Here is a 24,716-nt window from a genome sequence, read left to right on the forward strand (position 1 = left end):
GGGCGGCTTAGTTCTCTTCAATCTTGGCCATGCGGGCTTTTAAGGCAGCCCGATCATAGCGGTCCTCATGAGTAGCAGTAGGAGGTCCCCCATCAGAGTCTTGGGCCTCCCCTACCTCTTCCTGCTCTTCCTCCTCACTTCTTTCTTCATCCCCACTGCTTCCTTCCTCACTATCTTCTTCCTCACTGCCTTCTCCTGTTTCATTCCCTTCTTCATCTTCACTTCCTTCTTCCTTTTCACTCTCTTCCTCTATCTCATCCCCATACTCATCAAGTCAGGCTTGGCGTTGCTTAGGGCCACTTCCCATGTTGTTGAGTGTGGTCTCACTGATGAAGTGGATGGGCGCAGGATTATCCATATTTAGCCTGAAACCAATGTTACGAGCAATCTTGCAAATAAGTCGGTCAAATGGGAGTGATGCATCTCCCCGAGTAGAGTGTGCAGTTCTGATTATCTAAGACAGGGCGAAGGTAGGCAGGCACATCTTGTCTCCCTGTCCAACTCTATACAGGAAGTCCACCATCAAATGAGCGCATTTTGTACAGTTACTCTCCACCTATGATACACATTATACATGCATATGTGGTGGAGCAGGCGAAAGTCTTCCATGATTTTAATCGATGGGAGGAATAGTCTTGCCTTCAATGAGCCAGTCGGCCACAAAGGAAATGTGTGTGGCGTTCTCTCTCTCGTCGACTAGTGAGATGAGATGCACTAGAGTGTACCACACCACATTCAATTCCCATTATACGGGACATCACATCTACATTGACTATGGCTTCCTGCCTCCCTAATGGGATAGTAAACTGAAGAGGCTCTAACGTTGGGTTCCGTATGTGGGCATAGAAGGCTTGGACGGTGCCTTCACTTGCTTAAGCCTTGCCTTCAAACATGGGACCCCATCCGGTCTCCAACAGAAGGTTAATAACTGGATACAACCTAAACAGTTTTTCATCAACATGGGCTTCAAATATGACTTTGCGGTCATGAAACATACCAAGTCTAGTGCCCACCGGTAGAGATCTTTCGAGCGGGATTTAAGGATCGAGATCCCTTTTCGTTCTTTGCTCTCCCTCGGCGCTTGTGCTAGCCTCAACGCTCGCCTTCTTCCTCGAGTGTCTTGGACAGCTCGGCCCAGCTTCATTTGGGGCTTCTCTTCTCTTTCTCATAAGGGAAAGGAGCGTTAAGAGTGAGAATATGGTGGTAACTACCTAGAAGAGAGCCATGGAAGTGGAAAGCTAGGAGAATGAGGTGGGTTTAGGAATTTTGAGAGTTATGAGACACAAGGTGTAACGCTCCGTACCTTTCAGTACACGGGTGTTACAGTAGGAATCTAAATCTGTCTACACGTGTGTGGAAACACATGTGACTTACCTTACACATCATCATCTAGTGACCCACAATCTATGCATCTTGGCCATCTAGTATAATCTCCATCGATAAGCCATCTGGCCCTTGAATTTCAAAACAAGGCCATTCGTTAGGTGATTTGACGTAAGGAATTTTTCCTTGAATGAAACGATGGATAAACTCCCTATCCATAATGATTTAGATATACGTTCTTTTGTAAGAATTACTTAGAAATGTACCTATAACTATGTGGAGCCATTAGATTTCTCAAAACTTACAGATCAGTAATAATTATGAAAATGTCATCGACCCATACCCCTAATCACTCTGAAAACTCACTTTGTGTTCATCCACTGACAAAACTGACCATACATCCACCCATATGCATGGTTAGAGTGTTAACCATAAAGCTTCCTTATTTTTAACAAGTCACCTGACCATTTATCAGGTTTGGATCTGCCAAATAGGCCATCCGAATATCAGGATGAATCGGTAATTGTGAAGATCTTCGGGTTTAAGTCCCAACTACCTAGTAACTTGTCAATCGGAGGTGTATAAATGCTATTTTGAATTACGGAGAGTGTAGGCCACTAAAGGAGCATCTTGGACATCCTAAAGAGATCGAGGCCCAAATTGGACTAATGGAAAGAGCATGAAAAATGGGGTATACCCACCAACTTTCAGGGCATTTGGACAATACACTCTGATATAATAGACATTGGAAGATGATTAGAAAATGGATGGCAAATTTGTAATTAAAGGGTGTAAGGTGACTACGTAAGAGTGAAGATGGTTTTAATGGTAAATACCATTTAATGCATTAGCAGATCGTGTGGCCCACCTGAAGTTCGGATCTACTTCAAATTTGGGACCATGGGTTTGCATGGCGTGCCAAAGATGGTGAATGGTGAGGATCTTTTAAAAGATCATCACAGGTGGACCCCCATCTATTTTGAACAACAAGAGAGAAAAGAAACTGTCTGCATGTTGTAAAAGCGGACGAAAAAGGGGAAGTGACGGAATTATCACCACACATTGACTAGTGGTGTGGCTCATCCAAAACTCGGACATGCCCCATATTTTGGCCCATGGCCTAACATTATCATACAAAGCAAATGAGGGGAGAGGATTTGCATAAGTGACATCACGAGGGACCCTACACGATGCCATAGCCAATCACGATATCTCATTACGTGGTTCCAGAGGCAATTAGATGTTGGGCAACATCTACTGTTCAAATATGTTGTGTCCCACTAAAAGGCTTAGATCCTTGCCATATCTGAACACATGAGACTACATGATCCGTTTAAGACGATGAACGGTGTGGAATAGTCACAAACATCACTGTGGGCCCTATAGTGTTGTGTACGTACACCATGGTGTAGTGCACTTGGTGCGCATCAGACGTGCCAGCCAAGCCGACCAGTGCTGGCACGAGAACTTCTCAAAACAGGGATTTCCCTCTGTTTTTATTTTTCAACAACCGACGGATGAACTTCAGTGTTTCTGATCATGGCCCGCGAACTAGGGTCCACACCCATGATCTGAACCGTCCATTAGGTGTGGCCCTCAATTCTGATAAAAACCCAAGAATTTCCATGTGTTGGGGCATCCACGCAAGCACACAAATTCCGGCACAAGTAGGACCCGAAAGCACATAACTTCCGAAAATAGAAACATTTCTCACCGATAGCTAGGCAATTCATGTGCTTGCTTCCCTTTACATCTCCACCGTTCAAAACGGGAAATTCCCAGTCGTCCAAACCCGGGTTCCACCTCAGCAAAGAAAACCACGGGCAGGTTCGATTTTGCCCATCGGATTTGGAGGTAGTTTTTCTGGATCAAATCCAGGTCATGTAACATGGATCTAACGGCTTAAGGAGGATTAGGGTGAGCATAAGATGCATAGAGACTAAGCAGCAGCGAGATCTGCCTTCATTTCTTGCGGCAGCCATGGAAAACAACCGTTTTCCTTCCTTCGGTGAACCCACCATCCAAACTTTCGTAGAGCTTCGAAAGAGCTTACCCATAAGCTTCCTAGGGTCCATACAGATCATCCCATGCTGACAAAATGAAGAAAGAAGCAATGGGAAAGAGTCTGCCATTGACGGTGGCCTTCTTCTCCACCGTTGTTAGTACATTTCGGGGCACGTTCGACTAAGGTGTTGGAGTCCAGAGATGGCTGGACTTTGCAACAGGGAAAAATAGGAAGAAAGGAGAAGAAAAGGAAGTGAGAAAAGAGAAAGAAAGAAGTATGGAGAGAGTGAGGCTGCTGTGTAACCCAAACCGGACCGAACCGAGCTCGGTCTGGTTGCAGGCCTTGCCGATTTGGGTGCTGCTGGAGTTCCAGCTCACGCACACACACAGAGAGAAGAAGGAGAGATAAGAAAAGAAATAAAAGAGAGAGGGAAGGAGAGAGCCATTTTTCTCCTTCCTTCTTCTTGTCATTGGCTCGCTACCGCACTCGGATCGACCCAATGGGGTCGTCAAGTAGAGCTGCTAGCTGTTGCAGTAGGAGAAAAGGAGAATAAGAAAGGGAGAGAGGCCAAAAAAAGGAGGAGAGAGTGGGGCTGTTTCAAGACTATTGCTGCAGCTGAGTTGACTCAGTTCGTTCCACCGAGTCACTAATACAACTACCGAGTTGTTGGGTCAGACCTCTGTTGATTCATTAGGTGAGGGAGAGAAAGAAAACAGGAAGGAGAGAAAGAGAGAGGCAGTAGGTGGGTGGTTGCTTGAGCCAAGTCAACTCGGTTGGGACCAAGTTCAGCTAGGCCGAGTCGACTCGTTGGATGTTGAGTTGGGCCGCATTTCTCCTGCCTAGGTACAAAGTCTCTACCCTCTTATATCATGATTTGGATTGGACTATCTGATCAAATGTTATAGTGGGTAAACTCACATTTCTCAAAATCCTAACCATAAGTTAAATATGGGCCAAAGTCCACTATATAACCTAGTTATTGTAAATAAAATTGTAATTATCAAATAGTAGTAATTCATTTAATGATAGATCATGGTATCTAGCATCATGGCTAGATTCACTATTGATAGTTATAGTTAACATGGGATTAATATAATACTTGATTGATATAATTATTAGTATTAGTCCTCGTTGTATTATCATTAGTAAATACTCTATTACTGTCACTTGTATTTCCTACGAGATTATTAATCTGTATAAAAAAATGTTAGATGATGTGGGTACATTCAAATATGAATATGGATGGATCAATACTCCTATTACGGATACTATTCGATCTGTTGTACAATAATAACAATAATAACAATATTAATAAGAATTTAGAATTTAAAATCCTAGAACCTAAGTTTAGGACTAAACCCTAGGATGGAAGTCCCAATCTTACACTAAAAACCCTAATTCTACGATAAAACCCTAAGATAGATAACTCAAACCCTAGGTTGTGATCTTAAACCTACGTAGTGTGCAGAACCTGGATTTAATTGTGCAAGTTCATAAATTGTGGTAGGATACAACTCTAAGGGCGCAAGCACTTAGCTACACTAGAAGGCGATTCAAAGTATAAGGTGATGATTCTTCCCCTTGAGCTTTCCATCTTCTCATTAGCTTAAGTTATAGTTTTTATTTAAATTTATTTGATATCTCTCTCTTATAATCACATGTGTTAACTGGTGGAAATTGAATTGCTATATTGCCTGCTTAATGTTCATCTTGTATATTTGTTTATTAATTATTGGTGGATTGCTTATGGAACTTAAACTGGTACATCAGTGGGTAACCCCACTTATAAATGTACACCCATACTTGGGATGTAACTCGATTGACGATGATTGCTATGGACCTTCGATCTAGTGTTTATTGAGTGGTGGTCTAGATGGATCATTAATGTGGGCCTACCATCCAGGGTTGTTATGTCTAATGGTTTTTAAGGATGTTCTTTATCATATGGTTTTGATATTCGCCCTATGTGACATATTTTGATACTCGCCCTATATAGATTCGATGTTTTATACTATGCAACCATGCTATGGTAAGCCCCATATACTGTAATATGATTGACCACTAGTCGATGGGTTTCCATTAAACATCCTAAGATGGTAGTCTCATGGGCTAGGGATGGTAATAATGGGACACTATGCCCGAGCCGTCGGCTTACGCTGTGCCATGTGCTCCCCATAGTGATCGTGAGCATATTTAAATTGGCTGATTGTAACTGGACTAATAACGGTTTGGCTAATCATGCATTCATAGCATATTGGCGATGACGGGTGGCTATTCTGGATGTTATAACACATGCCTTAAAGTTGTTGGGGTATCATTTCGCTAGCTCCCAGACCACCGACTACCGACCCCCGGCCAACTGGATGATTTTCCCAGGTTGATGATTGCATGGGTGATGAGCCCAAGTCCGACTGGATGTGCATCCCCAGGTCGATGTGCATTCACGCATCCATGCATTTAAAAATATTGCATCATGTGTTGTTTTGATTACCTTGTTGTTTTATAACTATGCTTACCTAATGTGGCGGTGTGTAATCTTAAGGGGAATTCACACTGAGCTGGCCACTCATCCATCAAATATACAACCGTACAGGTAGAACAGGTGACCCAGATGATGTATATGTTCAGACTTGATGAGGAGTTGTGCACAAGTGCCATGAATGCATGGCCGTATTGCTAAGAGGAGCTGCGTGGTCATGTAGCTTACATTTATATGCTTTCTATTATTTCTTATGTATGCAAATCTTATAATCGTTAATGCTGAGACATTGGTTTTTATAAGTCATTATGGGTTGCTTGTATATTTGAATGATAATGAAATTTCCCTTATGTTGATTTATCCACTCTACGCTCATCATCTAGCCTCCCGAAACAAACTAGAATTATGGAATAATAATGCAATGAACTAAATTAAAACATAAACCACACCACACTAGGGATTCTTACGTGAAAAATCCTCGAAGAGATAAAAACCATGGGACCTCGTCCAGATCAACAATCTACTATAAAGCAGAACGTTACAACTGATCACAAGCACACACCGCTTGGATCAAACCTTCTTCACTCACGCAGGAGTGGATAAACAATAAGAGAAACAAAGAAGATAGAGAGATCTCACCGATTATGAGGACGTGAAAGCGCTGAGATATGGTAGATCACCTCTACGAGCATAGCCCCTCTTCCATAAGCTCCCTCTCTCTCTCTCTCACACCTTTGATAACCCTAAGCCCTTTTAGCAAACCCTTGCAAAGCTTTAGGAAACCTTAGAATACCCTGGAATCCACCCCAATGTAAATCATTATATATACGTGCTGCATCAATTTTTTTCTTTTGCGGGTTAGTTGTTGCAATTAGTCACTCCAATCGTAATTGTGTGATTCACATGGTCATGTGTTATGTCTGTCTTGGGATAACCGTATAAATCTATGTTAAATGTGAGACACGCGAGCAAATCTCCATAGTATGGGATGTAAAGCGAGTTGAATAACTCTAATCATATTCCACATTGTGGCGATCGCCAAGGGTGATAAACCACATGTACTTTGTTAGGCATGCATCTCATATAGATTGCTTATGCATTGATACCTCTTGTAGTTGTGGAGTACGAGACGTATCAGAATCTTTACATTATTTTATAAATCTCTTGAATTACTGCTAATCTTAAGGGATAACCATCACTATGAGTAGGGCATTGACCCTCTCCCAACTATATAGATAATGCAGGTGATGTACAACTTGAAGACCTAGAGGACCATCTCCCTATAGAAGACTATACCGAAAGAATATGACGATAGTTTATTTATTTAGTTTTATACTTCCACTGCGAGCTCGATTAATGTAATAAGCTTCCATTGAGAAGGCATTTGATTATTTATTGAATTTATTTACTTTGATGAAATAATCAATACAAATGATTTTATTCTCATGAATGATTACCTTTGTGAATGTACCTGGATGTGACATTATTAACACCCAATTTTCTCGGGCACAGTATAAACTCTGGTCATGAACTTTCAGGATGTTATATAGTTAGTATCAAAGCATGAGAATTAGATTAACTAGGCCTGAGGGAGTGGACCATCACAAGTCTTACGCGATTAAGACATAACGAAATAGATACATACACTTAAGGAATTCCCAAAAGAACTAGGGAGTTGAGAATTAGAAACCCATATTCAGGTTTTCCATTAGAAATATTAAGTTAGACGTGAAATTTAGAAATTTTGAATCTAGGTACCCCCATAATAATCCCCTCAAACTGTAGAATCTTGCCTCATGAAATTTTGTGGAGTCTTAAGAACGAGTCAAAAGCATAGGCTCCAAATTTTGAATAAATTAGACGTGTGGATCAGAAGAAAAAATTTGTGGAGTGACAGACTGACAATAGAAAATGATTTTTGGATATTAATAATGACAACACTAAAGCTTAGGCTCAAACAACAAATGGATGAATTGGCCTATCCATTGTTGTCTAGTTCAGTTAGGATATTTTAAAACGAAAAAATTTCCAAGGACGTAAAGAAATCGGGACCATGGAATTACGAACCACTTTAAGCAAGGCGCAAGCAGTTTTATCCAAATACTAAATCTCGGGGTCAAGATTTTCTTTTAAGGTCTCCGAGATTTTCTTTTGGGGGGGGGGGGTTAGGATGTAGCGTCCTAATTTCATGTAACCAATGATATGCACATCCAAGTAATACATTGAGAATTTAAGCAAATTGAATTAGAAAAGATGATAGAAGATATCTCGAATAATGTATCAGGTAATTAGAGTACACATTGAAAGTGTAAAGGGGCCATGTTAGATTTATCCTTTATGAGAATATAAGATTACGTGATTATTTCCCATGAGTCTAAAATAATTAGGATTATGGATTGATGGAACTATGTTTACGTGAAATTTACACGGTTTGACTCAAATTCTAAGTCCTCAAAAATCTCGAATGATCCCAATGCCCTGATCAAGCTAAGGATCGAGATTTAACAAGATTACAAATTAATACCAGTAAATCCTCTGTATTACGCAGACAAATGATCTGTATATCGGACTTAAACCTACTACAACCATCAATTCATATTACCTTGACCACAGGAAATAGGGAATCCTTAGAGGCATGGAAGATGGCTTGTGAATTAGAAATACTAAATTTTCGGGACGAAATTATGTTTAAGGGGGCGGGGGGGTAGATTGTAACACCCCGAACATTTCAATACCCAAGTATTGAAAGTTCTCTAGTGTTACCATGAAATTTAACATAATATGTACATATGTATGATACCAATCTAGCCATCTTAACCTTACATCCTTTCCCTGACACGAATCTAACCCTTGAGAATAGTTTCCACCCGTAAATCAAGTGATCCGACTGTTGATCACGTGGTTTGATACATGTACATTCCCCTAACAAAAATCAACGAATAACCCTTATCCATAATGATTTAAACATAACTCCTTTTACAAGCACTACTTGTAAACATGCCTACAACCATGTAGAAGCCTTAGATTTCACAAAACTCTTAAATCAACAATAATTATGAAAATGCCATTAACCTAGACCCCTAAATTCTAGATCACATGGTTCCCGCGATCCGTTTAGAGTGAAATTTTACACCATGCTATCCTTAATTAGTCGTGCACGTCAGATTTCAACCCTTAGATCATTGTAAAAATAGCCCAATGGATAGATCAACTGTTAACCATTGACTTGGGGCCCACCTGATCTTTAGATATGACTCAATTTAGGGATTAACCCCTTAAATTAGATGAAGAGATGAATGGATGGTGTAGATACCTCAAATGAACATGACTGTGGGCCCCATGAGTGGTCCCCGTGTGCATAGTATGCATGCACAAGCGGTGCACCAGATTGAACATCAGGTCAAACTTAGTTTGACCCGACGTTTTTTCGAAAACGGAGGAAATTCCTCCATTCCACCCATGCTTGTGTAAATCGAATCGGGGCCCACCATCTTGGACCATCTTCTTGATTCAGATTGTCCATCATGTCGGGAAGCCTAGCCCGGTCAAAACCATGGCACCCGTGTGCATCCATGTATGCACACGGGCCTACAGTAGCAAATGGTAGGAGTTTGGACACTACAAGATTCAAACAAAAATGGTCTGTTTACGACATCAGTGGCCCACCATGATCGGCTGACTGACAAATCTAAGTCATCCATCTTCTAGATGGGATAAAAATGATCAGAATCTAAACATCAGTGGATTCCACCTACTTCAGTAATTAGAGCAGAATCGGTTTCACTCAGCACGATATAACAGCGTCTAAGTGACTTACGCTGCGGAGGAACGTCCAACTAGGACTCTCAAAATCAACAGCTCTAGTGAAATCTGAGCCATCTAAACTTTGGAAAGGGAATTCTGACCCTAACTAACTAGGAGAGGAGACGAAACATCAAGGAAAACACACGTTCCGCTGTTATTCACGTTCCACTGCCGCATCGTGCAGAATTGTTTTGAAACTCATCCAATAAATATCATCTGAGACATCTATCTCATGGGCCAGAGAGCTTCAAAGAAAGGATCCACACCATCTAGGAAGGTTCGATCGGTCAAGAGATGATCAAAAGTGTAATTGCCATTAAAGCCTAAAGCCATCTTCCCGGTAAAGTCGTTGAATAATGAGTGCTGCCCTACCACATTCCAGCCATCAAAGACTCTCCGTCTGATCACCCATCCAATCATGGATTACCTCTCTAAAGCGAAAAGAAAAATAGCAAGAAATTAGGAAAGAAAGAGAAGAAGAAACCACCGGATTGCGTTACGCGACTCGGCTGTAAAACCGCAAGGAACGCCTGCAAAAACTTTGTTATGCAGGGCAATCTGCATCCGAGATTACGCAAGAGCTTTCTGGAAACCCCAAACCAAGTATAAAAGGCATGTATTGCTGATGGAAACCATACAACAAGATAGAGAAAGAGAGATTGACAGGTAGAACGGTGCGACTCACTGAGTCAAACCAGGTGGTGTAGACATTCCAGTCCCCTGCTGGACGGTCCAACAAGAAAAGAAAGAAAGAAGGGAAAGAAAGAGAAAGAGAGAGAATAGAAGAAAAGAAAAGAGAAGAAGAAAGAAAGAAAGAAAGGAAATGAAAGGAAAAGAGAGAGAAGGAGAAAGAAAATGGAAGGAAAAGAAAAGGGAAAGAAAAGAAAGGAGGAAGAAAAAGAAAGGGAGAGTTGTGTTCCGAGTTGACTTGCTAGGTCCTGGACTGAGTTAGGGCCAGATTTGAGTCGAGCTTTAGGTGAGGGTTTTATCCTTTAAGCTTACTTTAATTGAGTTGATGCATTTTATCTCGCCTTATTACGTGCCATTTTTCATGCCTTCTACCTGTTCTCACATTACCATGACTTTATCTCCATTTTTGTTTAAATTGTCATCAACAATTATTGGCCTTTTGGGGTTATGACATGATGTCCATTGTAAGGAGTCTTCTTGCATTCATGTGGGGCTATGGATATGACCCTTACTCTTGCCTTTAATCTTATTTGAGTTGACCTTTACCAATCGTCTCTTATTTGACTTGACCTTCGTCACTTGTCTCTTATTTGAGCTGGTCATTGCCACTCATCTCTTATTTACCTTAAAGGCTTGAGCATGTGCCTTGATATTCCTAAACTCCCATAGTTCAAGAGTTTCTCTCTAGGTGCAAGTACTATGTTGGGTATCCCTCTTCTAGTGATTGAATAAATATCATGGACGCAATGCGTTTTCAGTAGTGGCCCTGGGGCGACACATAATTCCATGTTTTACGGGTGATGGTGCACCAGGTGGTGTATGTAAATCGTTATATATAGGTGTTATATCAATTCTTTTCTTTTAAGGGTTGGTTGTCTCAATTAGTTGATCCAATCGAGATTGCCTGATTCACCTGGTCATGTGTTGCGTCCGTCTTGGGATAACCACATAATCCATGTTAAACGTGGGACATGTCGACGAATCTCCATAGTATGGGATGCAGGGTGAGTCAGATAACTCTAATCATATTTTACAATGTGGCGATCACTAAGGGTGATAAATCGCATATACTTTAATAGGCATGCATCTCATATAGATTGCTTGTGCATCGATACCTCTTGTAATTGTGGAGTAGAACCTTTACATTATTTTATGAATCTCTTGAATTACTGTTAATCTTAAAAGATAACCATCACTATGAGTAGGGCATTGACTCTCTCCCAACCGTATAGATGATGCAGGTGATGTACAACTTAAACACCTAGAGGACCATCTCCCTATAGAAGACTATATCAAAAGAATACGAAGATAGTTTATTTATTTAGTTTTATACTTTCGCTGCGAACTTGATTAATGTAATAAGCTTCCATTGAGAAGGCATTTGATTATTTATTAAATTTCTTTACTCTGATGAAATAATCAATACAGATGATTTTATTCTCATGTACCTTCATGAATGTACCTGGATGTGATCTAAATGAAAAAAATATGGTGCAATTTTTAAAGCATCCAAGTTTACATTATTAACACCCAGTTTTCTCGGGCACGAGTATAAAATCTCGCTGTGAAATTTCGAGATGTTACATTTACCGTTCATTGATCAAATTTTAAAAAGGCTAGCTGGTCACTCATACTATTGCTTCCTTGACGGGTATTTAGGCTACAACCAGATAAATATAACCTCTGAAGATTAGGAAAAGACCACATTCACATGTCTCTTTAACACCTTTACTTACCGAAGGATGCTAGTCGGACTGTGTAATGCCCCCGCCACTTTTCAGCAATGCATGATGAGTACTTTTTCTGACATGGTGGGGCAATATTTAGAGGTCTTCATGGACAACTTCTTTGTCTTTGGTCCATCCTTTAGCGATTATTTGGAGAATCTTAAATGTGTGCTAAAGTGATGTGAGGAAAAGAACTTGGTACTAAATTGGGAGAAGTGTCATTTCATGGTTCGTAAGGAAATTGTCCTTAGACATATCATCTTGTCTAAAGGAATTGAGGTAGATAAGGCTAAGATTGATTCTATCTCTAACTTACCTCCACCCATGAACATACGAGATATGCGATCCTTCTTAGGACACGCCAGATTTTACAGAAGATTCATAAAGGAGTTTAGTCACCTTTCTCGCTCTTTATACAATCTACTTCAAAAGAATGTACCATATGAGTGGACTGAGTAATGCTAAGAAGCCTTTTCTAAGTTTAAGGGCATGTTAACCACCGCACCTATCATGCAACCACCCAACTAGAACTTTTCTTTTGAAATTATGTGTGATGCATTCGACTATGCTCTTGGGGCAGTGTTGGGCCAGAGAAAAGAAAAGAAGCCCTATGTTATTCATTATAAAAGTAAAACTCTTAAATCCTACCCAAGTGAATTACTCTACTACGGAGAAGGAGCTCTTAACTGTAGTATTCGCTTTAGACAACTTTAGGTCCTACTTGATTGGATCCAAGATCATCATTTACTATAATGACCCAGAAAATTTTGTGCCTTGACCCGAGTACTACCTCTGTTTTCCTTAGAAGCTTTTTGGGGTAATTAGCGCTAAACTTGATTGCTTATGAAATTTGCATCAATGACTTTAAATTCGATCTGCATGACTCAAAACCTGTAGAATCATTAGCACTAGGTTACTCTGAAAGCTGGGATCCATCGCTAAATCCTGTTGTTCTTGGAAATTTTTAGAAACTTTGGATTAGACCTGGACCGCCCGCGGAAAGTCCGATAGCGATGATCTTAGGCTGTTTTGGTCACCATGTTGGACTTGGCCATCAACTTAAAAATCAAGTCCATGTGATGCTCTAGGTCGATTTGATTAAGTTCGGAGTGAAGAGTGTGAGAATGGTTGGAAATTTAATAAGATTTTATGAAATCTGAGTCGTGTCGCTTGCGCAGTGATTTTAAGCAATCTGACCATTGGATTTTGACCCAATTTCACCCTCTGATCAGGAAAAGTGGCCCAGGCATGTCCTTGTGCTTGTGGACCTGATCGAGATTCGGTGACCGTTGAATTGAGTGTGGTCCGCCACGGCTGATCTGAAGATCCGATCGGTACAAAAACTCAGCCTGACCTAGATCCATGGTCAGTGAGCTTAAGTCCGACCTTTCATGGTAATAGGCCCACCAGAAGTGTTTCGTTGGATCGAGAGAGGCTTGTTTTGGTTATACCCTAAGTATACCTTGGCCCTGGGGTTATTTCCATCAATGTTAGGCCTATATATAGACCTTAAAACCCTAGCTCTCTTTTCCATACGAATTTCCTAACCCTAACTAAGAAAGAGAGAGGAAAAAAGAGAGAAAGTGAGAGAGAAGTTGGTGAATCATCTTAGATTCTTTCCTGTTCTTCTTCATCCTTAAACCTTTACTTTTGAATCGTTATTCCGGCGATTCTGAGTTCATCCTTGGGTAAGTTAACCTAACCCTAATCTGTGTTAGAGCTTAAAATAGTCTTTGTGTTGTTGTAGCTTATTTCTATTCTTGCCTTAGGTTGTTCTGTCGCCGTTGACGAAGACATATCGTCTTAAATTAGTTCGGTGTTCCATTTCTGGTTAAGGTACGGACTTTAATCGTATAGGTTATGGCTTTTAAGGCTTTCAATGTTAGCTAATGGTTTATTCTTGCTATGGATGAGTTTTCACATGCCAAATGTTATGTTCATTTCGCGTTCCTGATATGCATGTGTTATATTGAGATTTGTATATTCTATGTGTATGTATAAAGTACCATATATGTATAAAATATGCACTTGTGTTTGCCATGATTATTTGTCATGTAGGTATGCTAGATATATGTGCGACAACTCCTTGGTAAAAGGAATTGTCCAAATGTGTGTATTCCAATATACGTCATGTATGTTGACCTATGTATTCTAAGTGTTTGTAGAAAAGCCTGAATGATCTAAAGTGCAACTTATTAACCTAATTGCGGGCGTTGAGAAGCGATTCTCAACTCTCCTATTAGTGTGTATGTTTTCCTTCATGCAAGTTACATTCCTTGTTATTTAATTTCAAGTCTTACTTATGCTTAAATCCATGTTAAGTTGATATTCTTCGAATGCTCGTGTACTACATGATTTGAGTCGTTGTTCCATTTTTATTCTAAATTGTAGATATGAATATCTGTTGTAGTGGAATATGTGTGGGACTATGCATTAGTCCAGGAAATCGATAATCGGCCTTAAGTTCGTGGCTGAGGTTGCTTTCGCCACGTAGGACGTGATTAGACGAACCCGAGTCGTATTAGAGTTGTCGGCAGTGGTTTGGCCACACGGAGTGTTTGTGCACTCTATGTCGTTCAACCCAACGTGCGCTCGTGCTAGTCGAGTTCGTCAAGTAACCCGATTGTTCGATGTATGTTCACCATGTATGGACGCTATTGTTTGAATTTAGGGTACCAAACTTACCAGTGAAAATCCTGTAAACCGTTGTACCTTGATCCGCTAAGACTTATGAGCTGGACATGGTGGTATGGGACACCGTGGTCGAGCTGTCGGCCTACGCTGGGGTGATGAGCCTCCCCGTAGTGACCAGTGAGCAACCAAACTCGTGAGCTAATTATAGTGGTATGGGACACTATATTCATGCTGTCAGCCTACATTGATTGGTGACGAGCCCTTTGTAGTGACCTCGAGCATGCCTGGATACCGCATTGAGGTGACGAGCATTAATGTAGTAACGAAGGTATGATAGGCGTGTATTGATTGGTGATGAGCCCTTTGCAACGACCTAAAACCATATGATCATATGAGATGATCTAGGACTGACGACCCTAGAATGGATCACTGTTTGGATGGTGATATGAGGAAGGTACCTTAGCTTCCCAATCCTGCTGTATGAAAAGGACTAATAACAACTTGGTAATCATGTTCATGCACCGCATTTGCATGTGCTTTGTAGACATGGCACACTTTGAGGTGATGTCATGCGTAACGTAAGATGAAGACGCTGAGGGTATACGCGTGAGGGCATGCATCATTCTGCATACACCCTTGCATTAACAAGAGTACTTAAGACATGTTTGGTTATTCTGCTTTATCATTACTACTTGATTGAATTGATAACATGTTAACCTTTGCTTTATTGTTCCATTGAGTTGATCACTCAATCCCACGTTCTAGGACGGTGTTTAAACACCCACCAGACTCTGTCTTAGTTGCAGATATGGATGCGGCTCCTGAGGCAATGCAGGAGTTTGATGATGATGAGGCTGCTTTCTCTTATATGCAGTTTTCAGACGGGTTCTAGTGAGCCTTGTTCTGATGTGCGGGATGCTGGGATTTCTTTTCGGAATTAAATGATGTAATTTGATACTTGTAATTTTGATAGTAACACTTGTAAGTTTGACCTGGTATGAATATGTATTTCAGGGATTTGCACATGTACACATATATTTCTTTAAGTCTTCCGCTTGCGTTCTTCACTTATCCCTGAATTATATTTGTAGTTTGGCTTAATCTATTCTATGTTTTATGTACTCATACAGACAACATACATCCATCATTAATATGTTGCATAAGTGATGTTTTGGAACTCGGGAGCTGAGTTATGCTCGACCCCCGAAATTCAGGGCGTTACAAGTTGGTATCAGAGCATGAATTAGATTAAACCAGACCTGGGTTATAGTCACACACCGCACGCTGTCACCACTTTAGTGTATTTGGGTGCAAGTTTATCATAGATTGTGTGTTTGTGTTTCGTTGCTTCTATCGGCGAAAGTTTATTGAAAATGATCACCAAGATCGAGTCTGTGGTCTCTCCTGATCACACACAGTGACCCAAAACCTCTCCTAGACCATCTATTAATGAGTTTAGATGGTTTATCATCTCATTTTAACCCTTCTATCTTCAAGAAATCTCTGTTTATACCAGATTTCTGCCCGAATGGCCCGATAGGCGTCGAATTATTCGAAGGGGCTGATCGGAGCATTTTCAATGGGGCCCAGGGGGGACCCACATCATTTTGGAGCTAAGGGATAAAGAGGACCTCGCCCAATCGGCGAGCCATCGCCGGACGGTCTAGAGACCGGTGATGTCATCGCCGGTTCGGCGAGGCCTCGCCGATCAGCGGGCCAGGCCGGGCAGGCCAGCTTGGGCCGACAAGTATTTGGCCTAGTGTGGCCCACCCTTCCATGGTTTGTTGATTAAAACATCTTCTATACCTTACTTCCTTCACAACTCACCCTCCCTAGCTCTCTTTTCCTTCAAGTTTCTCTCCAAAACTCCTTCAAATCCTCCCCAAATCTTCTTCTTCTTCCATTTTCATGCACACCCATCTGACCCATCTCAAAACCCTCACCCCCATTGCTGATTTCACTACATTTCCTTCTCATTTGAGCTCTCACATCCTCCTTTGGATCTCTAGTGTGTGGAAGTTCCACCATTCTCCCTATTTCTCTCTTTCTCTCATTTCTCATGGCCCTCTTTGAGTTTATCACGGCTATATTTTCCATCTCTACTCTTCTTTCTTTGATGGGGAAGAAGAGAGCGCCCGTGGATGAAGCCGGGCCTAGCCGCCCATCTCGTGCACGGAGGCCAAGAGGTGCCGCCGCGAGCACGACCGCCACCCGTGAATTTCAGACCAAGCGGGACCTTGATCCTCGAGCTCCCATTGGTAGAACCTTGTTGGTGGAGCTATTGCATGGAGTCTATGAAGGCTGTAGGGTCCTTTTTGAGGCTCATGTTGATCCGTAGCTATATATTGAGTTTCTGTTGTTGAAGCGCCTGGAAGGAGCTGGTTTATGTCCCTTGTTTGAGGGTGAGTATCGCGCGAATGCTAATACTGTTCGAGCTTTTTATGCCAATATTTGTGATCCATCGCTGGAGCCTCTGCAGTTCAAGATTCCTTGTGGTAGCGGTCGGGAGGCTATAGTCAATGTCGCTTTGATATCCCGACTCCTGAATGTGCCACTTGGTGAGGTGCATGCCAGTGAGAAGAATTTGAATAGTATGTACGAGAGGGATCGTCGCACCCGATTCTTGTGTGGTCGTCTGGTCGAATGGCAGCCGAATAGAAGTCTTCTAGCTACCAACATGATGGACGACTTTCGCTTGCTTCACCACATGTGTACGTTCAATGTATATCTGAAGTGGAGCAACCGCAGCGAGTGTACGCTCCTGATGGTAGATTTTCTATATCAGGTGGGGCAAGAAGCGAAGTTGTGTGTGTCGACGTACATCTTGCATCAGATTATTCTCATCGCTCGTTCGACTAGGAGGACCGAATCGCTTCCTTTTAGCCGACTCATTTGTAAGCTTGCACATGAGTTTAGCTATAGGCTTGGAGCAGAGAAGCCGGTTCCGGTTCATCACATTAATCTGACGACCCTTAAGCAGATGGAGATTGGTTCTGGTCGACACACCTCAGAGAGTGAGGATGAGGCAGAGAGCGATGATAAAGAGAGTTATGCTGAAGGTGGTGCTGAGATTGAAGAAGAAACAGAGCAGGACGAGGAAGAGGTTGAGGCATAGGATACGAGTGAGAGCTCTCCTCCTGTGGCACCAGAGCAGAGCGCAGATCAGGCAGCCAGGGATGCCCGTCTCACACGGCTTGAGGAAGGGCAGGCTGTTCTATGCCAGGATATCATTGATCTTCGAGGCCTTGTGAAGCATAAGTTCATGAAGGTGACTCAAACTCTGAAGTCTATCCTGTGTTGCTTGTAGGATAAGGGTGCCCCGCCTCCATCTCCTAACTCTGACGCATAGTTGTCGTTGTAGTCATCCTTTACTTTGTTTGTTGTTTCTTTCTGTGTGTAGCCATTGTTGGCTTTGTAGTTGGAGTTGTTTGTAGTTATTTGTTGTTGTTGAAGTGGTCGATGTTGTAGTTCACATGTTTTTCTTATCGTGATTCATGTAATGCTGCACTACTTGTATTGTGACAATTTTATCTAATGGAATGCATGTTGTTTATCTTTGGAGTTGTGCTGTGATTACTGTATAGATGGATTATGTGGACGTAGAATCTTACAGGTTACATCCTCTGTTGAATGTAAGGTATGCCTCCTAAGGGTTCGAAGACTTCGGCCCGTCTCTCCTTGGTTGAGTCGCTTGCTGGGGTTCCTCCCTTGAGCGATAGCCAGTCAGATCCACAGACGGGCCCGTCTCATGCCGGTGTTGGGCCGACACCTATGGCTACTCCAGTCACGCCCTCGGTTCCTGAGCCGAGTCGTGCATCTTCATCTGCTCCACCGTCTGATAGGTTTAAGCAGATGATGTTGTTGATGCAGCAGCAGCAGATTCAGTAACAGCAGCAGCAGCAGTTTCTATCTTCCATGGCTGTCATCTTTGCTCAGTCAGTGGGGGCGACTCCTCCTACTTCACCTATGCCCCCATCTGGGAGCCCCAGTGCGAGCGGCACTTTTGAGCGATTCCAGCGCTTACAACCTCCCACATTTACGGGTTCTCATAGACCCGAGGAGGCCGAGTATTGGATCGATAGCATCTCTAAGATGCTGAGACCACTGCACTGCTTAGAGGTTGAGTAGGTCGAGCTTGCCTCCTTCATGTTTGAGAAGGAGGCCAGTCTATGGTGGGACAGTGTTCTGCGCACTGTCGAGGAAGGATTTGAGTGGTCATGGTAGGTGTTTGAGGCAGGCTTCCACGAGAAGTACTTTTCGGTTATGTACCGACATGAGAAGGAGAGTGAGTTCCTTCGCCTCCGCCAGGGAGGGCTGTCGGTGACGGAGTATGAGAACCAGTTCACTGAGCTAGGTCGATATATTCCTTTGATTCTGGGCGATCAGCCGATGAAGATGCGGCGCTTTTCTGAGGGATTGAGGCTAGAGGTCTGATAGAAGATATGCGGTGCGAGCATTTCTTCTTATGCGGAGTTGGTGAGCAATTCTTTGCGAGTAGAGCAGGACGGGGACAGGTCGTCCCGTATGCAAGCACCATTGGTTCCCAGAGCTGCACCTTTTCTCGGCAAGAGGCCTCGGATAGATTCTCCTCCTAGGCATTCAGCGCCGCCCGCTCAACAGATGAGAGCTGATCTTCGCTGTTCATATTATGAGAAGACGAGGCATTTGGATCATTTTTGCTTTTCCCGTATGCGGGCCAGTGGTTTTACTCCACCGCAGAGGATTAGCCGTCCGATGCCTCAGGTTATTTCTCCTCCACCTCTTCGTTCAGCGCCAGCTCATCCATCCTTCAGACCTGCAGTACCTTGCTTCAGGCCACCTCAGCGGCCCATGGTTCCTCCACCGAATCGTCAGCAGCAGGCTCGAGTTCATGCGCTTTCAGTTGAAGTACCTATGTCTGACTTGGTGCCGAGATCCTTCGAGGTTACAGCGCATATTGAAGGTATTCCAGTTTCTATGTTGGTGGATACAGGGTCCACTACTTCTCTTGTATCATATGCGGCAGTTAGGCGTTTGGGTTTGAGCACTGTTTTTATGCATGGAGTGACGCTTACTACCGCTATGGGGATTTTTTCTACTATGAACAAGCGTTGTATGGATTGTTTGGTTGATCTAGGAAGTGGATCGATCCATGTTGATTTCTTTGTCGCACCTCTTTTTCATTACGATGTTATTATGGGTATGGATTGGCTCACGAGGATGCGAGCAGAGATTGATTGTGAAGTAAGGTCGGTGACCATCCATGGACCTGAAGGCGAGACAGTTACTTTCCCAGTTCAGGTCAGTTACCCTCTTCGTCTTGATTATTATACTTCTCTGTTGGAGAGTATGGCTGAATCGGCGTTTGATAGCACGCCGGTAGTTCGGGAGTTTGAAGATGTGTTTGAGTCGACTCCTAGATTACCTCCTCAATGCGAGATTGATTTTACTATTGATCTCATGCCTAGTGCGGCGCCCATTTCTTTGCCCACCTATCGTATGCCTCCGAGTGAAATGGAGGAGTTGAGGAAGCAGATAAATGGTTTGCTGAATTTGGGTTTTATTCGGCCTAGTGTGTCTCCTTGGGGAGCACCTGTCTTGTTTGTGAAGAAGAAAGATGGTTCCATGCGATTATATATTGATTATCACAGGTTGAATCTGGAAACTGTGAAGAATAAGTACCCTTTGCTCAGGATTGATGATCTGTTTGATTAGTTAAAGGGGGCACGGTACTTTTCAAAGGTTGATCTGCAATCAGGGTATCATCAGTTGCGCGTCAAGAATGAGGATGTGCAGAAGACCACTTTTAGGACTAGCTTCGGTCACTATGAGTTCCTTGTGATGTCGTTTGGTCTCACGAACGCACCGGCCGTGTTCATGGATCTGATGAACAGAGTGTTTCGGACATTCTTATTCCGATTCGTCATTATTTTTATCGATGACATCTTGATATATTTTGCAAGTCGGGAAGAGCATGAGGAGCACTTAAGAGTGGTTTTGGATACTCTCAGAAAGAATTAGCACTTTGTCTAGTTCAAGAAGTGTGATTTCTGGAAAGAGGAAGTCAAGTTCCTGGGACATGTGGTGTCCAAGGAAGGGATAGCTGTCGATCTTGCCAAGGTAGTTGCAGTGCAGGATTGGAAGCAGCATGGTTCAGTTACTAAGGTAAGGAGCTTTCTGCGTCTTGCAGGCTATTATCGACGCTTCATTCAAGACTTCTCGAAGATTGCCAGACCGTTGTCTCAGTTGACACGGAAAGATTTGAAGTTTGCTTGGAATGAGATGGCGGAATTAGCTTTTCAAGAGCTGAAGGACAAGTTGATGTCCGCCTCTGTGCTAGTATTACCAGAGCAAGGGGTTAAGTATGTTATATATACTAACGCCTCTCGTGTTGGCCTGGGTTGTGTCCTTATGCAGAAGGACAGGTGATTGCTTATGCTTCACGTTAGTTGAGGAAACACGAAGAGAATTACCCTACGCACGACCTGGAGTTAGCAGCTGTCATTTTCGCATTAAAGCTTTGGAGACATTACCTCTATGGAGAGGAGTTCGAGCTCTTTTGTGACCACAAGAGCCTTAAGAATATTTTCACGCAGCGTGACTTGAATATGAGGCAGCGCCGATGGATAGAAACATTGAAAGACTTTAAGTTTGATGTTTCTTATCATCCGGGCAAGGCGAACTTTGTGGCAGATGCGTTGAGTCGCAAGAAGGCTGTTGAGTTTGCGGCTCCGCTGATGATAGCAGAGTGGGATATGTTGGAGTTTGTGCGGGACTTTGAGCAGAAGCTTACGGTGGAAGAGCTGTATGAGGCTATCCCGCACATTCGTGTACAGCCCCTTATCGACGAGAAGATCGTTGCAGCTCAAGTAGATGATGAGCTTTTGGCGAAGATAAGAAAGCGGGTTGATACAGATGAGAACTCCGACTGGAGTGTTAGTTCTGATGGGGGCCTACGATTTCGTGGCCAGTTATGTGTTCCTGACATCCCTGACTTGAGACGGGAGGTTCTCGAGTTAACCCATAGTTCTAAACTTGTGATGCATCCAGGTAGCACGAAAATGTATCAGGATATGAGAAGATTTTATTGGTGGGATAGCATGAAGGTCCATATTGCTGAGTTTGTTTCTCGTTATCTCACGTGCCAGCAGGTCAAGGCAGAGCATCGCTGACCACCTGGGTTGCTTCAGCCCATGCCCATAGCAGAATGGAAGTGGGACTTCATCTCTATGGATTTTATTTCTGGGTTGCTGAGAACGAGGAAGGGATATGACTCTATTTGGGTGATCATCGACCGATTAATGAAGTCGGCTCATTTCTTACCTATCAGAGTCACAAACTCTGCAGACGAGTTGGCTAGGTTGTATATCAAGGAGATTGTACGTCTGCATGGAGTTCCCTTGGAGATTGTGTCTGATAGAGACACGCGTTTCACATCTATCTTCTGGACTCGTATCCAGGAAGCGATGGGTGTGAAATTGAAGTTCAGCACCGCGTTTCATCCGCAGACAGATGGGCAGACGGAACGCGTGAATCAGGTCCTGGAAGACATGTTACGAGCTTGTGTTTTGGATTTCAAGGACAGTTAGGATGATTGTCTTCAGTATGCAGAGTTCGCATATAATAATAGTTTCCAGGCGAGTATCGGCATGGCTCCCTATGAGGCGTTGTATGGTCCTTCGTGCAAAGCACCGCATTGCTGGGCAGAAGTTGGCGAGCGTAGTTTGCTTGGCCCGGATTTGGTGCAGGCGACTTCAGAGAAAGTTGACGTCATTCGACGTCGACTTCTGACGGCGCAGAGTAGGTAGAAGAGTTACGCTGATACGAGGCGTCGACCGCTTGAGTTTGAGGTTGGAGACCATGTTTTTCTTAAAGTCTCTCCTATGAAGGGAGTTCTGCGGTTCGGTAAGAAGGGAAAGCTTACGCCGAGATTTATTGGTCCATTTCAAGTTCTGGATCGAGTGGGAGCGGTAGCATACTGCCTTGCTTTGGCCACACCTCTTGCGAGCGTGCATAACGTATTTCATGTTTCTATGCTGAAGAAGTACGTTCCTGATCCTTCGCATATTATCAGTTGGGAGCAGGTGCAGTTGAGCGAAGATGCCACATATGTACTGCGACCGACGCATATCCTGGACAGGAAGGAGCAGGTATTGCGTAGCAAGGTTATCCCTCTTGTGAAGGTGTTATGGACGCATCATAATGAGGAAGAGGCTACTTGGAAATCTGAAGCTGAGGTTAGAAAGAGCTACCCTCAGATCCTTGAGGAATATGAGAAGGTATGAATTTCGAGGACGAAATTTTCTTTAAGGGGGGTAGATTGTAATGACTCGAAAAATTTTGTGCCTTGACCCGAGTACTACCTCTGTTTTCCTTAGAAGCTTTTTGGGGTAATTAGCGCTAAACTTGATTGCTTGTGAAATTTGCATCAATCACTTTAAATTCGATCTGCATGACTTAAAACCTGTAGAATCATTAGCGCTAGGTTACTCTAAAAGCTGGGATCCATCGCTAAATCCAGTTGTTCGTGAAAATTTTTAGCAACTTTGGATCGGACCTGGACCGGGCGTCAAAAGTCTGATAGCGATGATCTTAGGCTGTTTTGGTCACCATGTTGGACTTGGCCATCACCTCAAAAATCAAGTCCATGTGATGCTCTGGGTCGATTTGATTGAGTTCGGAGTGAAGAGTGTGAGAACGGTTGGAAATTTAATAAGATTTTATGAAATCTGAGTCGTGTCACTTGCACGGTGATTTTAAGCAATCTGACCGTTGGATTCTGACCCAATTTCACCCTCTGATCGGGAAAGGTGGCCCAGGCATGTCCTTGTGCTTATGGACCTGATCGAGATTCAGTGACCGTTGAATTGAGTGTGGTCCCCCACGGCTGATCTGAAGATCCGATCGGTACGAAAACTCAGCCTGACCTAGATCCATGGTCAGTGATCTTAAGTCCGACCTTTCATGGTAATAGGCCCACCGGAAGTGCTTCGTTGGATCGAGAAAGGCTTGTTTTCGTTATACCCTAAGTATACCTTGGCCCTGGGGTTATTTCCATCAATGTTAGGCCTATATATAGACCTTAAAACCCTAGCTCTCTTTTCCATACGAATTTCCTAACCCTAACTAAGAAAGAGAGAGGAAAAGAGAGAGAAAGTGAGAGAGAAGTTGGTGAATCATCTTAGATTTTTTCCTGTTCTTCTTCATCCTTAAACCTTCACTTTTGAATCATTATTCCGGTGATTCTGAGTTCATTCTTGGGTAAGTTAACCTAACCCTTATCTGTGTTAGAGCTTAGAGTAGTCTTTGTGTTTTTGTAGCTTATTTCTATTCTTGCCTTAGGTTATTCTATCATTGTTGACGAAGACATATCGTCTGAAATCAATTCGGTGTTCCATTTCTGGTTAAGGTGCGGACTTTAATCATATAGGTTATGGTTTTCAAGGCTTTCAATGTTAGCTAATGGTTTATTCTTGCTATGGATGAGTTTTCACATGCCAAATGTTATGTTCATTTCGCGTTCCTGATATGCATGTGTTATATTGAGATTTGTGTATTCTATGTGTATGTATAAAGTACCGTATACGTATAAAATATGCACTTGTGTTTGCCATGATTATTTGTCTTGTATGTATGCTAGATATATGTGCGACAACTCCTTGGCAAAAGGAATTGTCCAAATGTGTGTATTCCAATATACGTCATGCATGTTGACCTATGTATTCTAAGTGTTTATAGAAATGCCTGAATGATCTAAAGTGCAACTTATTAACCTAATTGCAGGCGTTGAGAAGCGATTCTCAACTCTCCTATTAGTGTGTATGTTTTCCTTCATGCAAGTTACATTCCTTGTTGTTTAATTTCAAGTCTTACTTATGCTTAAATCCATGTTAAGTTGATATTCTTCGAATGCTCGTGTACTACATGATTTGAGTCGTTGTTCCATTTTTTATTCTAAATTGTAGATATGAATATCTGTTGTAGTGGAATATGTGTGGGACTATGCATTAGTCTAGGAAATCAGTAATCGGCCTTAAGTTCGTGGCTGAGGTTGCTTTCGCCACGTAGGACGTGA

The sequence above is a fragment of the Magnolia sinica genome, chromosome 12 (genome assembly GCF_029962835.1).
Source record: "Magnolia sinica isolate HGM2019 chromosome 12, MsV1, whole genome shotgun sequence".
Taxonomy (NCBI): domain Eukaryota; kingdom Viridiplantae; phylum Streptophyta; class Magnoliopsida; order Magnoliales; family Magnoliaceae; genus Magnolia; species Magnolia sinica.